The sequence below is a fragment of the Furipterus horrens genome, unplaced genomic scaffold (assembly GCF_987537825.1).
Source record: "Furipterus horrens unplaced genomic scaffold, mFurHor1.1.pri manual_scaffold_2, whole genome shotgun sequence".
Classification (NCBI taxonomy): domain Eukaryota; kingdom Metazoa; phylum Chordata; class Mammalia; order Chiroptera; family Furipteridae; genus Furipterus; species Furipterus horrens.
The window spans coordinates 2,096,795-2,112,221 of record NW_028327172.1 but is presented as its reverse complement, the minus strand read 5'-3'; the positions used below and the strand labels follow the sequence as shown (position 1 = coordinate 2,112,221).

The following is a 15,427-nucleotide window of genomic DNA, read 5'->3' as shown; positions in this document are numbered from 1 at the left end:
CCGTTGGAGGCCGCTTGTCCACAAAGCATGCTGGGCAGGCGGCTGGGGCCTAGGTCCCCCACGGCGGGGCTCCCGGCCTCCAACTCCATTACGGCAGAGGGCAGAGGGCAGAGGGCAGCAGGACAGGCTGGAAAGAGCAGAGTCACAGTTCCCATGTAAAGCTATTCAGCAACGAAGTCAGAACCGGAATGATGCCTGCGTGCTGACCCGTGGGGCCCTGCTCCGGGTGGGGGACGTCGCGTGTGCGTGGCCAGACGTGCGTACTAAGGGAGCCCTGGGACGGAAAAGACAGGTCTTCTCTCTCAGGTAGAGCCGTGGTGGGTGTCCCCGGAACGGCCCCATCAGTCCATGCCCTGCTGGGTCTCCCATTTGGGCAAGGCCTCCCCCAGTGACGCTGGACGCGGTCATGTCAAGGAACCTTACAAACAGCCAGAACATGGGAGCTTGCTGTCTCCTGCTGTTCTTGGGAAGCCTGCGTCTGCCAAGGGACCGCACTGGGCTAGCCCGCCAGGTGACGAGAGACAGAGGTGCAGCCCCCACCCACCCGCCCAGGACAGCTGAGTGAGGCCTGTCCCAGAGCCGACCAGCCGAGCCCAGTGAAACGGTTGGCAGCGGGCGGGGTATTGTCCACGGGCCAAATCTGGCCCGCAGCCTGGTTTTGTAAATAAAGTTTTATTGGCACCTGGCTGCGGCCGTCCGTTCCCCTCGGCCCTGGCTGCTTCTGCGGCGCAGAGGCCACGTGGGGACGGACGGTACTGCACGCGGGCACAGAACGTTCACTGTCCGGCCCCGAAATAAACCCTGGGCTGGCGTGGTTGTTACTCAGAACGGTCAGGTAGTGCCCTGCGATCTGACGGGTACTGATGAGGTGCTGCTGCCTACCCCCCAGCTCAGGAAACGGGGCCACAGCAGGTAAGGGCCCGGCAACCGCAAGGACGCAGAGGGGGCATGCACAGGTGCACCGGGTTTTAGCCTGGCTGGTCCAACACCAAAGGCCCGGCCCTGCCATAACGCAGGCTTTCCAGAAAGGGCTCCCCGCCGGATTACTGATGAATATTCCGTCTCCCTGGGGTCCTCGCCTTCTCCCTCTGCAATAAAAGATGGCCGGATAAAATTTCAAACGAACAAAAGCACACCCACGTCAGCAGCATCCACCCGAGGGCCGGGCGGCCCCGCGGACCAGCACGCTCCACTGCCCGCATCGGCCACCTGGAGCCCCAGGGAGGGCGGGGAGCCAGGGCGGGGGGCGGGAGTCCTCCGCTGGGAGCCCAGACACAGAACACAGATGGTGATGTGCAGTCTGGCGCTCCGTCCCCGCTCCCTGAGCTCACAGGGTGAGGGAGGAGCTCTGGTGGCCCCTAAGGCTGCCAACGCCCCCACAATGGCAACAGGTGACCTGGGAGGGGGCTGCCGGGTGGTCCCTCACCCTGAGCCCACAGGGGAACTCGGCACATTCCCAGAGCCCAAGCTAGAGGCTCTGTAGAGAACAGGCGGGGGTAGGAAGTCACACGGGGCCTCTGCCTGACCCCGAGGTCCCAGCAGGACAGAGCCCGGGAGATGACAAACTCAAACACCCACGCGAGGCACGAGTGAGCCTCAAACAGATGAGGCGCATACAGCCAGGCCGGGCGGGCAGCAGCGGGAACAGGTCACGGTGCGCGGATGCTTGGTCATCTCCACTTCGAGTCAGTTCTCATTTGATGCTCACAGTGGGTAAGCGAGGCTCAGAGAGGTCAACTGACTTGCCCAAGGTCACACAGCAGTTACATGGCAGAGCCGGCCGAGTGCAGCACTCCCGAGCACCACCGACCTAGAGCACACGCGAGCGGGCACCTGGGGGCGGGGCAAAGACGCCCCAAAGCCCCAAAGGTTCGGGGGCGACAGCAGAGGTTAGACACCCCGTGCCATCCTGGCACCACCAGCACCGTGGCCCTGGAGAGCAGGGCGCTGAAACCGGCACATCTCTCTGCCATGACGGACGCCCCGTCCGGTTTCGGGGCCTGACCCCACCTGCAGCCTCCTGGCCCTCCCAGACATCTAGGGACAGGGGCGATCCAATCACGCACTTACAGGGGACAGATTTCGTGAGCAGGGTGGAGGGGGACGCAGCTGGAGGTCATCCCTGACAGTCCTGCGGAGGAGACTGTCCGCCGGTGGTCCACAGCGGCCGCCGAGCATGCCGGGAGCATGAACTCACCGCGAGGAAAGCTGCACCCAGTGCTCACGCCCTCCCGGTGCTGAGACCCGGTGGGAACTCACAAGGCACCAGCTGAGCGCTGGGCCCCGGCTCCCCTCCCGGGAAGTGGACGTAAAGGGCTCCCTCCCAGAGAGGGGGCGCAGATCACGGGTGGAGGGGGCGCGTCCCAGCAGAGTCGGGAGAGAACAGGCAAACGGCAACAGTGGCAACCCCGCCAGCCGGCTGCAGAGACACAGAGAACAGTGTCCTGTGCGGCGCTGGTCACAGAAAACATGTAACCAGAGTTTATCAGGCATCGTTCAGCCTTTTGAAGGCATCGTTGTGGCCCCATAATGTGGAGCAGGATGGGCTGGCTGGGGGGTCTGTCACCTCAGAGCTATTTCCTTTCCCCGGGATAAGCACGAACCCGCCCAGGCCACTGACCCCGCAGCCACGCGGCCCGTTTCCCGGGGAGCCCACCAGGTATTTCAGGAGGCTGATACGCAGCAGCCCTAGGACGCACCTACCTGCCTGCCCAGGGGCACAGGGCTGCAGGGTAATGGCACTAACACCACCGGGCACGAGCTGAGACAGAGCTTCCCAGCGGGGCCAACCCCAGGAGCCGCTGCCCTGGGCTGGGTCGAGGCTGTGTGTCCGTAGGGACCCACACGGGCCATGGGACAGGGAGACGGCCTAGCCCAGGGCCGAGGGGCCTGCTGGAAACCTAGGGGGACCCTGGCCAGGGTCTCGTGCCTTCCTGGGGCCCCACGTTCTCTCAGAGGGCTGGACCCGGCCCTCCCAGCACCCACATGAGTCCTGAGGTCCCCTCCAGCCTCAAGTCCCTCTGACTTGGGGACTGCACCCCACTGTGGGAGTCGGCCGTGACGGTGGAGGCTCTGGCCCCTCTCTCCTGCTCCTGCAATGAACGGACTGGGAGCCGAGTGGCAGGTGCGGATCTGCGGGAAGGGGGCTCTGTCAGGAGGACGGCAGTGGGGGCGACTCGGGAGGAGCCCGGGGAGCGGGGGCCGGGGGACTGGGAACCGGGAGGCCGAGTTCAGCCCCCAGGAAGCAATGCTGCCACCCGGCAGCACCTGAGAGCGACAGACTTCCAGCTCAGCGGCGATTTTAAATTTCCCAGGAGCCACACTTCTCAAAAGAAAAGAAGGAGCAGCAGTGGCCATGAATACTCATAATGTGTTTTATTCAACCCAATACATGCAAAATGCCATCATTTCATCCCGGGGCACTTGCCACGTGTCCAGCGCTCAACAGCCTCGTGTGGCCGGTGCTGCCACACCGCAGGGCACAAGGACAGACGGAGCCGCTCACGCCGGCCCGGGTCCCGCGTCAGGGGACGCATCTGCCCCAGAGGCTGAACGGAAGACGCCCCACCCCGCACGTCAGGGTGCCTGTGCCTGAGTCAGGCCCGCTGCGCCTTGGGCCGACCAGCCCCCCTGAGCTGGTTCCTTTGTCGGCCACAAAATGGGGTGATTTGCGACGTGGCTGCATGCGGTCTAACGGAGATAATGCCGCCCGGATCAAAGCCTCCTTTTAAGGGATTGTAAACACTCAGTGTGGACTTCGAGCCGGGACCAAGAGCGCAACGCGACGGAAAAGACACCCCGGCCAATAACCCGCCCGCCAATGAACCCGGGAGCTGGGCCCGTGACGGACGGCGGAGGGCAGGCGGCGGGAAAATCGGGGGCTGGGGCAGGGCCTTCTGTGCAGAAAGAGACGGCCTGACCCCCACCTCACACGAGACCGGGTAATAACGGCAGACGGAGTTTTTAAAACAACGCAGGAGAAACAAAATATTAGAATTGTTAGAGGAAGACAGAGGAATGTCTTGTGACAACCGGGAAGGATCATCTGAAAAACAAACACCATTTGGGGCAAAGAACAATTAAGTGGGTCCCATCCGAACGTAAAACGTACTCTGAGGACAGACAGCCGCGTCCTTTCGGAAACGTAAAAAGATGCGCCAAACGAGGTCAGCGTCGGATCCGGAAAATACCAAGAGCGCCTACCAATCAGCGAGGTGCAGACCAGCGCCCTACGTGCAGAAAACGGAAACCGGGGAGCGCGGAAAAGGAAAGCCGGGTGGCCGATGCACCGGAGGGTGGCCGCTCGGACTCAGAGACCCTTCCCTTCCCGCCCCTCGGACTGGCCGGTCCAGACGCACCAGGATGGGGCGCAGGGAGCTCCGCACCAGGCCGGGGGTCCCAGCGCGGCACCACCCATGTGGGGAGCCGCCAGGGAAACTCGTGAACGTTCAAGCTGTGCCCCCGACACCGCAGGCCCAGCGGCGTCCGTCCGATGACACACCCGGGCAGGGCAGGCCTGGACCAGACAGCCCGAGGCACAGGCTGAAGGAGAAACGCCCGCAGCCGCCCGGAGGCACGGGGAAAGCGGTCTGCCCCTCCCTCCGCCACCCCCCCCCCGTGGACTGTCCCTCAGCCTGAAGAGGGAGGAGGTCCTGCCACCTGCCACATGGGGCTGCACCTTGAGGACACTGGGGAAAGGGAAAGATGTCACTCACAGAAAGACTCTAAACCCGGAAGGTCATCAAATCCAGGGACAGAAGTGAAGGGGTGGGGGCGGGGCCGTGGGGGCATCCGGCCTGGCCCCACCCGAGGGCCCTGCACCCACGTGTCACTCCCACAGTGCCAGGGCTCCCAGTTACTAATGATCAGCCTGGGGGACAGTTTCCACCCAGTGCCCTTCCCCCAACTTGCAGAAAACACCCCCCCAGCCCAGCCAGTAGAAGCGGGTTCAGCGCTTCCCTGCGCGGCCAAGACATCCCCCACCGCCACCCCGAGAGTGCGCTGGAAAGGGATCCCCGTCATTTAGAGACGAGGCGAAGCGTGGCTGAAGCTGGGAGAGCGGTGACGAGGCCCCCGGCTGGGCCCGGACCCTTCGGTAACAGAGGGTCCAACCCAGAACACACCAAGACCCCAAGCAGAACCTGAGCCTCCCTTAACCCCGACATGCAAAGAGCCGCAGGGCCGCTGCGCTCAGCCTCCGGGGACGTCACGCGGACGGCTGGCCAGGCCCCGCTCCCGACACAGGGGCCGGCGCGGCCTAAGGACAAAACACACACAGGTGGGCGCCTGTGACACATTTGGTGACGGCCGCCCAATCCAGGGACTCCCTCGGTCAACAAACATTGGTCCCAGCCCAGGGGACAGGGGAGCGGGGGAGCGGGAGTGGGGCCGATGACAGCAGGGTCCCTGTCTGCAAAGTGTTCAGTCTCGTTTGATTATTCTTTAGCGTTTTAATCTTCCCCCGAGGATGCTCATTGATTCTTTTACCGCAGGGGCGGGGGGATGGGGGGACTTTGATTGGTTGCCTCCCATACGCGCCCCAACCGGGGACTGAGCCCGGCCAGTACGGCTGCTGGTCCCCCTGCAGGGACGACACGAGTGGCCTGGGAACAAGGACTGGCTTGGGGTTCTCTGGGCTTCGAGCCCTTCCCCACCCTCCTCCCCTGAAGCTCGAGAAACAATCTTCACCCCCCCAAACAACCGTCAGGGCCGCGCAGCTGACCCGGCAGAACCCAGGCAGACTGAGTACCAAGGCAGCAGGCTGGAGTGACAAGTGGCGGAGTGACAGGTGGGCCTGGAGGTCACACATCTGTCATCGGTCCCCCCCTTTCCACCCTCAGCCCCGGCTCTGCAAGGACACCACGCCGTCACTGCAGCCCGGGCCTGTGAAAGCTCTCTCTCCCGTGACGTGGCTGTCGCCCACCTGTCCCACATGGGGACACCCCCACGGGCATCTGAAAGCAGCCTTCTTGCCTTCCCAACGCCTCGAAGGCACTGCCCGGCTCCCAACTGTCATTGCCGCAGAAATTAGCTTCTGGTGACATCAGGGGCACACGTTGGACCTTCCGTGGTGAGGCGCCCCAGGTCTCTCACACCTCACCACGCTGGACCCCGCCACAGCGGGCCAGTCCCTACGTCCCCCGGAGTGGGACCATCCGATGGCCCTCGGCAGCCCCCGGCTGACTTCGCAGATGCGTCCTCAGTGACAAGGGACACACGTTGTTGGAAACAGCCACCCAACGCAGGGCAAAGGGACAGGACGGCGTGGGGGCAGCGGGGACACTGCCCGAGTGCACACAGACACCTGCCGTCACCAGGCCTGGGTCACGCACCTGGCCGGGCACGCCCCCGGGAGGGGCCCAAAGGACCAGAACCTACGAAACCCGGCAGCCACGGGGACAGACGGGGTCTCTGGGCTCCTCCAGCCGGCGACTTCCCACCTGCGCGGACGTGTGAGACGTGCCGGACCGGGCTGCTGTACCAGGGCCACCCACCGCTCTTCCTCAGGCTGTCCGATAAAAACCAAAAAATAAAAAGTAAAACAGCCGCCACGCTAGCCATCCAGTGGGGATAAACCAAAATTACACCTTTTTTTTTCTTTCCTTTTTGTCAGAATGGCAAAAAAATACATATTTTTTTGCAGCGCCACAGAATTTTAGGAACTAGTTTGTGTGCCACTGTCCTGGCTGCCGGCCCCGCCCCGCCCCACCCAGGATGCCACCGGGTTCCGATTTGTCCTGCGAAGCTGGGGGAGGAAGCGGGGACTCACAGGTCGGAGCCCAGCGGGGATGGGGTCGCAGCAGGACGACCGTCTACAGGGCTGCAGACCCCGGGGGAGTCCTAGGGGCACTGCAGAATCCTGACCGCTTCTCCGCCTCCCCAGCTGGGCACTTCGCACTGGGGGCTGACTCTTTGCAAAGGGCGCACTGTGACCTGCCACAGCTCAGCTAGAAAGGCCGGGGTCCCGTTCCCAGCAGCCCCTCCCGCGCTTCACACACCCGAGGCCTCCCGGAGCCTTGGGGACAGGGGTGCGCCCCAGTGACGGGCTCCCAGATCCCAGACAAGGGGGCCTCACTCACCCCCAGCTGTGATTAAAACCCCCAGGAACGCTTCCTTTTGCCACTTTTAAAACTCGCTACCGTCCTTCTAGGGCTTCAGTGCAGTAGCGGCTGGAGGGCACAGGAAATGGTTTTAAACGTTAACTTAGGTATCTCTTCCTGGCAGAGAAGTGCTAGGCCGATTAATAAAAGATGATTGATTGATACAAGAGCAGGAGTGTGAAGGTCTATCTGTCCACTGGCGGGAGGAAGGAGCAGGGAGCAGCCCGCCCGGCCCCACGAGTCTCAGGGACAGGTGGGTGGCAGGCCCCCGCCCAGTGTGCACGCGATGGATACACTGAAGTTTGGCAACAGTTACTTTATTCTTTTTAACGGTTTACTTTTATGGCATTTTCCCCATTACCCTTTATCCCCTTCCGCCTCCCCCGCCCCTCCCCGCACACAACCACCACCCTGCTGTTCGGGGCTGCGGGTCCTTTTTCTTTTTATGCAACAGTTACTTTAAGTGTCAATATTTACCTTGCAAACGAGGTTCTACATTCTTTGCAAATGTTTAAACCGAGGAAGAACAACTTTAGACATTGACCTAAAAACTCACGAGGCGCCCAGTAAACGGAGACCATCAGGGCTGGGGAGGGTATTTGACTTTTTCAGAGGAAACGGTGCCAGAGAACCCTGAGAGGACGCCTCGTTTTTGGAAAACCGCCCTTTTCGGGAGCTGAGAGGGAGGAGAAACTTTGTTAAAGGCCGCCTGCCACGCAGTCACGGTGGGTGTGCCATGGTGACCCGCCTACCGGATGCCCCAGGGCCTCCCTGGACTCAGGCCCGCCAGCCTTCCACTGAACCCCAGCCTCTCCAAGAGAGCCCCTGGACCTCCTCCGGAGGGTGCGTCCCTCTGGGGGGCTCCAGTCTAGCCTCAGGCAGAAGTTGGGGGGGGCGTGCCCAGGAGCCCCTTGAGGTCCAGCCTTTGATAGAGCGCATGGACTAATTCAATGAGCCATCACCCAGCGCCCCGGCAAAGCCCCCAAGGACAACTTTCAAACACTGACCTGGTCCCTCGCAGGCACTGGTCCTGCCCCCAGCAGTCCAGGGCTTTTAGGGCCTGGATCTCCAGGAAGTGACTCAGGCCTCAGCTGGCCCATCCCCAACCACCCATCATGATGGTCCTGGTGGCTGCCCCTCAGGCCCGGCAGGCTCTCGGCTCTGTGAGGACTGGAAACCTCCCAAGTGGCAGGAAGGCTCACGCCACACCCCTCTCTGTCCCCCAGAACCGGCCTCAGTTCCTCCGCAGCCCATGGCGCTAACGTTCATTAGCTGCTTCACAGCGGGTCTGAGATCTGCTTTCAAAGGGAAAACCTGCTGTTTCCCATCGAGAACTCTGATCAGAAACTTTGGTTTCCGTTCCCTGACTGTCGGTAGCCCTTTTTCACACCTCAGGAACAAGACAAGCCCTTTCTAACAGGATGAATCTGGGAGCCCGTGGGGTGGGAGCCCGGGGGCCAGCTGGGGTCTCTGTCACCACTGCGATGACCCAGACAGCCCAACCTCTTCTTGGGGTTTGGCATCCCCGCACCCCCTCCTCCCCAGGCTGGGCTGGGGACCCTCTCTGTGCCCCACAGCACCCAGTGGTCACCTCTGTCTCAGCCCCGTCCCACTGTGCAAGACTTGGCCACTCCCCTGTCCCCTCCCCACTGGCCTGGCACCAGCAGCAGGACCACCTGCTGAGGTCATTTTTCTGCGAGGTGCAGAGAAAGCCCCCCCTTCCCTAGATGACTTCTGACCTCTGACCAGCACAGAGAGTGGGCCCCTCATTTGGGCCGGTGGGTCCCAGGCTCTGAGCCTTTCACCCACTCGCTCCACAGTCTTCCAGCAGATGACCAGGTGAGGGACGGGGCCTCTGAGGATGAAAAAAAGCTGGCTTTTGTTTGGGGTGTTTCCTGCCCCACCCCCTGCAAACTCAGAGTCAAAGAAAAGGATCCAGGAAATTAGCTTGAGGCCACTTGCCCCTTCCTGGGGACTATGGACAAAGGGAGGGTGCATTTCTGCAGGCTTTTCTGGCTGGGGGCTGCCATGCTCCAGACCCACTGCCTCAGGGGACACTGGGTCTTGGGTGACCAGGCATCTGGAATTCTGGGGGGCTCAGAGCCTGGGACCCAGACAGGAGCAGCACCCCAGATTCCTCTGCAGCAGGAGGCGCCCTCAGCCACCCCCACACTGAACCCCACTTGGGAGAAGTCCCTACTGCTCAACGATACGAAAAGGACGCCCCAGAACTGGATCAGTTAGGCCTGTGTTACGCGTTTGCAAACACAGCAAGTGAGATAGAGAAATATTTTCCTACAAAAACCGGGTTTGCTGGTGTTTCCCTGCACACTGGTCAACTCCTGGCCTCCCTCCCTGAGGTTCAAGCTTTTACCTCCACAGTTTGCACATCACGGGTGACATACAAAGCGCAAGGCCACCTCAGACTCTGTCCCCTTCCTCCTGGTGGCATTTCTCACACCTGAGCCTGCCTCCAGGGTCCAGGCTCCTCCCAGGTAGGGAGGGTCCCCACCAGGCCTGGACCAAGTCACCTTCACAGGGTGACCCCTGGACGCCAGTGGCAGGAGGGGGCGGGGGGGGGGCTTGAACACAACCCCACGCGCTCCCCGAATAAATGGATGAGTGCAGCCTCTGGGACGGTCACTTGAACATGAACTGGGCTTTTTCTAAAGCAAATTGTGCTCAGAGCCAGAAGACACCAAGACGCCCCCACCCTACCCCCACCTAAGGGGATCTAATTTGTTCCAAGGGGCCAGCACCCCCTGGGAGCCACCTTAGGGGCCGTCTCATAGTTGAGGAATTACAGCCTCCTGCAAGGGGCCCTAAAAGGCCACCTCCTACCCAGTCCTTCCTTCTAGGAAAACCAGAGAAACCTCAGCACAACAGTGGGGCCGGTGGCCCTAAGAACAGTGCTCCCAGGCATCCCATCCGGCCACCAGGAAGATGCCTATGAAGACAAGGCTCCCCCGCAGGCCCCGCTGACTTCCAGGCTCCACTGTGAATCCCCCCTACAGTGGCCACGCTGGCTTTTCCCCCTAATCAGTACAGAACCCCCGTGAGCATGAGGCTCCAGGCAGACGAGGTCCGACCCTCTTACCAAATGGAGCACAGTTGTCATCCACAGTGATGTGAAAATTGGGGTGTCAAAGGACAGCGGTCCCCAGGGTCTGTTCCCACATTCCCAAGCCCTGCGGGCACCAGGCTGGAGCTAGGGGAGCAGGTCCCCCTGATTACTATCTAATGGGGACTGCAGGGGCTCCCCCCAGGCGGGTCAGCAAAGTGGAGGGGCGAGTCCCAGGCAGAGCTCCAACGCCCTCCCCCCGCGGAGGACTTCCAAAATTACCTCTCCGCTTCTTGGAGCTTACTTTAATTAGCGATTGACCTCATTAATTCCAACTTGAGTTTCAAACAAAAAGAGGTCACGGGACTATTCAATTTACTACCTCGAATTTCCAGGGGAAACCACTTTATTTTCGCGTGGCCTCTGAGGACCCCCAGGGCCGTGCGCCCGCAGCTGCCGCCTCCGAGGCCCCCAAGTCCTGTGGCCCAGCAGCACCTTCTCAGATCCCGCCGCTCAGGGTCACTTTAAAAGCTCGGCTGCGAAAGCCCATGGTCAGGACCACTGGCCTTGCCCCCAACCCCGCTTCGGACGTCCCCAGCCCCACGGAAACACAAGCATCTCCGGCTCTCCCATCCCGCGCAGGCGGCCGGTGCGAAGACCCACCCAGAGCGCAGATCGCAGGCGGCCCGCACCCTCCGAACCCAGGCGGCGAAGCCCTCCGCTGGGGTCGCACCTGCTCGCGTGATCCAGCGGCGCCCAGCTCAGGGACAGGTGTCCGGTGGGTGTCTCCGGGCGTGTGCCCCGCGCCCCGGCAGCCCTGCGGAGGCGCCTGGGCCGCGGGCTGCGCGGGCGGAGCTGCCCGGCCGCCGGGAGAAGGGATGCCCGGGAGAAAGTTGCCAAGGGAAACTTGAGCAACTGGAGCGCGCCGGTGCCAGCCTCCTGCATAATTCACGGGCGGCGGCGGGACGGGGGAGCCGCTCACCTGCACCGTCCGGGACGCCCACCGCGGCGGGGTCGCGCGGCGGGCAAAGCCGAGCACTCGGCGGGGGCTCCGCGTGACCCCGGGAGCCCGGTGCCCGACCTGTAACCCGGGGGCCTGCATCAGGCACGCCGGCCCCGGCCTTGCGGGGCCGCATGCACCAATCGCGCGAAGCTGGAGAGGGGCTATGGGCGCTCGTGCTGGGAGAGATGACCGCAGCAGGGTCTCCAGGGACCTCGCGACCGCAGCGCGAGTCCCCGCCCCGCACGCCCCCTGGCGGCCCTGCGCCGGCTCTTCGGCCAGGCACGCGGGCCCAGGTCACCGGGTGGGCGAGCGGCGACCTAGGGCAGAGACCCCCGGGTGGGGGGAAGGGGGGAAGGTAGGTCCCCCTGCATTGCCCCCGGGGGAGACGCGGGGCGTGCTAGGTGTGAGGATGTTCACGCGCGAAGGGGACAAAGGGGGTGGCCCTGCGCTCTGAGCCCAAGCCACTTGCAAAGCATTTTAAACCAGTCCTGAACCAGAAGAAAGCGGGGGCGGGGGGGCCGGGGGGCGGTTTGTGGGGGCTTCTCTACAGAGAAGCGACCTCCACCCGACGCTCAAAACCGTCTCTCCAGTCCTCTGTCCCCAGACTCCACGGGTCCAGGACTGCGCTTACCCGATAGTTGGTGCTCCCGGAGTCCAAACGCACCCAAAATGCAGCCGGCGATCAGGGTCCGGCGCCCGGAGGCCACCTACAGTCCCTCCCAGCCCGCGCTCGGTGCCCCAGCCACCCCCGCCCCGCGTCCCCGGCCACCGCCTTACCTGCTGCCGGGCCTCTGCCAGATCCCAGCGAGTCGCGGCAGGTCCGAGCCCCCTGGGGAGGGCCAGCGTCCGCGCGCACCTGGCTCGGCCGCGGGGACCCGAGCGGCGCCGGGCCGAGCCCGGCTGCAGCGCGGGAGCCCCAGCTGCTTCGCCGCTCAGGTGTCCGGGGTGGGGGAGGGGACGCTGCGGCCCCGCCCCGCGCTGCTGCGGGAGGCCGGGAGCTCCTCTCCACGGCGACCCAGCTGTCCCTCCCCTCGGCCCCGCGCGGGCAGTGGTGACTGGAGCGGGTGGGGGAGGGGTCCTCTTGCCAACAAGGGCGCGCGCGGCCCTGGAGCCGCGCGGGCGACCTGCGTGGATCTCTCCCCCGGCAAGACCGCGGACCCGCCCCACTTGCCCCACCTGCTCGGGCCCGCGTCGGCGGCTCGGGAGCTGCGGGCGGGTCTGTTGTAGCAACCCCGGCGGGGCAGGCGCCCAGGCGGCCCCGCCCCCGCCCCGCCCCGCCCCGCCCCCCTGCGCGGCGGCAGCCCCCTCCCCGAAGAAACCCGGCGCGCTAGGAAGTCCGTATTCTCTCCAGCCCGGCGCCTCCGTGCGATTACAGAGCGCGGCCGCCCCGGCCCCGAGTGTTTTACGTTAACGGGAGTCGGAAATACAGAGGTCACCGCGCGTCCGCAGGTGCGCAGAGCCCCGAAAACTTGGTGCCCGGGCGCTGCGCCGCCAGCGGCTCCCGGGCCACCTTCCACCTGCGCGCCTCTATCCCAGAAAGGCGGGGGGGCGGGGGGGGGGCTGGCGGAATAAAATCCACCCGCTCAGGTGAGTCCAAGAGACCAAAAGCACCCCCCGGAGATGCCCGGGATCACACCCAGGACTCCGGGTGGCTGAGTTTGCCCGAACCTGAAGGGACTGACGGGTCCTGGGTCCAGGCCCCCAACTCGGAGCTGAGACCGGGCAGGCTCACGCCTCCCAACCCCACGCAGGAGCGCTCGGCAGGTCACTTTCCTCCAGGTCCCAACAACAGGGCCCTGGAGACCCCAGCCCGCACGTGCTGGGCGTCTCCGAGGAAGCCGCGCGGGTTTCTGGTCCCGCGTTCCCTGATGTTCCAGACGTGGAGTTTTTCCTGCCCCCAGGACCCACGGTCTGAAGAGGGGGAGGGGCAGCAGCGCGGGCTCTGAGGTCAACAGCTGCTACCCGGACGGGGAGCCTTCCCGCCACATATCCCCAGCGTGCCTCCCCATGAGAAGAAGCCCTATATATATAAAATAGATGGTGTATGCCATTTTATATATTACGGACACGATTTGAATACATATTTTACAAGTATTTTTAAGTCAATGTTAAAGGACGTGCCTGAGAGAGTTGCATGGACCAGTGACTTCAGTACACCAAAGGCAAAGTTAAATATTTGCTCTAGATACTTCTCTCCCCACTTGCATAATTGTCCCACATTTAAGAGCACTTAGGTTAAAAAAAAAGAAAAAGTTGTGTTTGAGGCCTGAGTATTTCAGGATGAGCAGGGAGTGTAGCACCATAGCTCCCAAGGGCAGCCTCCCAGGGAAAACCTTCTTTCCTCTGCGCCCTGAAGCAGGAGACTTAATAAAATATTTGTTGAATGAATAAAGGAGGCGATCAATCAAATAGTAATAATCCCTGGAACAAGGAAGGACGCCCTGGCAGGATGCTGCAGGCGTTACTTCTTTGGCAGGGACCCCAGGTTGGTCAGTGGCAGATCCAAGACATGCCTTGAGGGGGGCTGGAGGAGGGGCTTCGCTTTCCTTGCCCTCCATCAGTACGCCCCCCCACCGTGACCCCAAATAATCACTCATGCCATCTGAACTAAAGGGGTGTGTTTGCCTACAACCCCAAATTCAAACACAAGTCCCCAAGATATCACCGGCCTTCACCCAGATGCCCACTCCCCTCCCCCAAACACCCCTTCCCAGATTTCTAGAAACATCCTTTCAGATAGCAAAGGAGGCAGCAGCCCAGAACTCAGGTCTGAGCACATTTCTGCTGCCCCTACAGAGGGCTCAAAGGTCAAAGCCATACTGCCGTCTTCCGGAAATCTTCCCTAGGGACCCAGGCCTCTGCCAGCCTGTCTGCCCAGGGGACGCCCCTCGGCCACCCCTCCAGTCCGTCCGGTCTGTCTGAGGCCCAACAGCAGCACTCTGTGAGAGTCCCATCTTTGGGCATTTCAAGGACGGTAGGCGTCCTGCTCCGTCCCAGTTTCTCTGTGCCTGTGTGGAGGTGTCCAGTTCAGCCGTGCGCTGGTTAGGCAGCACCCTTCCTGTCTTGAAAAAACCTCCTCTGGGAAGGCCGGGGGTCGAACACCAGGCAGCTGTGCCTGGCTCGCTCCTAATGCCCGGGAGCGCTCATGCTCCCCGCCCTGCCCCGAAGCCTGTCCCTGCTGGTGTGCGGGCCTGGCACCGGAGGGCCGCTCTCAGCAGCCTTGGTTCCAGGCGCCCCGAGTGGCCCACGTCCCGGCGCCTTGCATCAGCTCCAGCTCAGGAAAAGGGGCCGCTCCTCCTGTCTGCGTGATTGCAGGGCCGCCTGGCTTGGCGTCTGCACGCTGCCTTTTCCCGGGACCCCGATGTGCCTGAGGAGGTCCGAATGGACTTGCAGAGAGCCAGGCCGGTCTCCATCAGATGAGCCACTCTTTCTCCCGTAAAACCCGAAGCACCCAGCCGTCAGCCACGATGTCGATGGGTTGCCCACGGAGCACAGAGCACCCGGGACTTCCCAGGAAGAAGAACTGCTTTATAGAAAGCTAGAAACTGGGACATCGCACCATTGAGGGATGCGAAGCCTAACCGACTCCCCCGTCCTGGGAAAAATGTAATAAACATTTTGTAGCTTAGATTCACCAAAGGCTCGCTGCACGCTGCCCAGTCCTCTTCTGGCTCCCAAGCAGCGGCTCCCGGGTCTGGGAACTTGTGGGCCGCGCTTTTGGGGAAAAGGGTTCTTAGGCTGCCCAGGTGGAATGACCTAACCCATCCCTTCAGCTCACAGGTGGGAAGCTGGGGTGCAAAGAGGGAGGGGAGCTACCCAAGGCCATGAGGCCAGAGGCAGGGAAAGGCAGGGTGCACAGGTGTGCACAGGTAAATGCAGGGAAGGGCGGGCACTCCAGCGAACAAGTCTGCCCCACTCACCGTCCCCGCCAGATCTCGGGCTTTTGCGATTCCCTCCTACGAGGCTCCCACAGCAGCAAGGGGCCATCTGCCCTAAGCGCCCGCACATCGAATGCTGGACACGTCACTCATCTCCCCGTGATTTCAGGACAACTCCTAGTTGGGTCACAGGAGCCGGTGGCGTAAATACCCCCAGCTCTCAGCAGCCCCTCCGCTCCTCCACGGACGCGCCTCCCATGTTGCCTGTCTGCGTCTTATCAAGGAGTTTTATTGCCCTCCATTAGTTTCCCTCGGATGTATTCTGCATGGACTGGCTTTGCAAAGCCTCCTGGGAGTTGTGTCTGAACAGGAGAGCTGGGGGCGT

At 62.6% G+C, this 15,427-nt stretch overlaps 1 protein-coding gene across 1 annotated transcript in view; it reads right to left on the bottom strand.

The window, feature by feature from the left end:
* SHANK2 (SH3 and multiple ankyrin repeat domains 2) overlaps nucleotides 1-12,051 on the bottom strand; it is a 296,667-nt gene extending 284,616 nt beyond the window's left edge. The window contains exon 1 of the mRNA XM_090257200.1: nucleotides 11,942-12,051. The gene's annotated coding sequence lies outside the window, so the exon portion shown is untranslated. The remainder of the gene's footprint in view (nucleotides 1-11,941) is intronic.
* Between the last annotated feature and the right edge of the window lie 3,376 nt (nucleotides 12,052-15,427).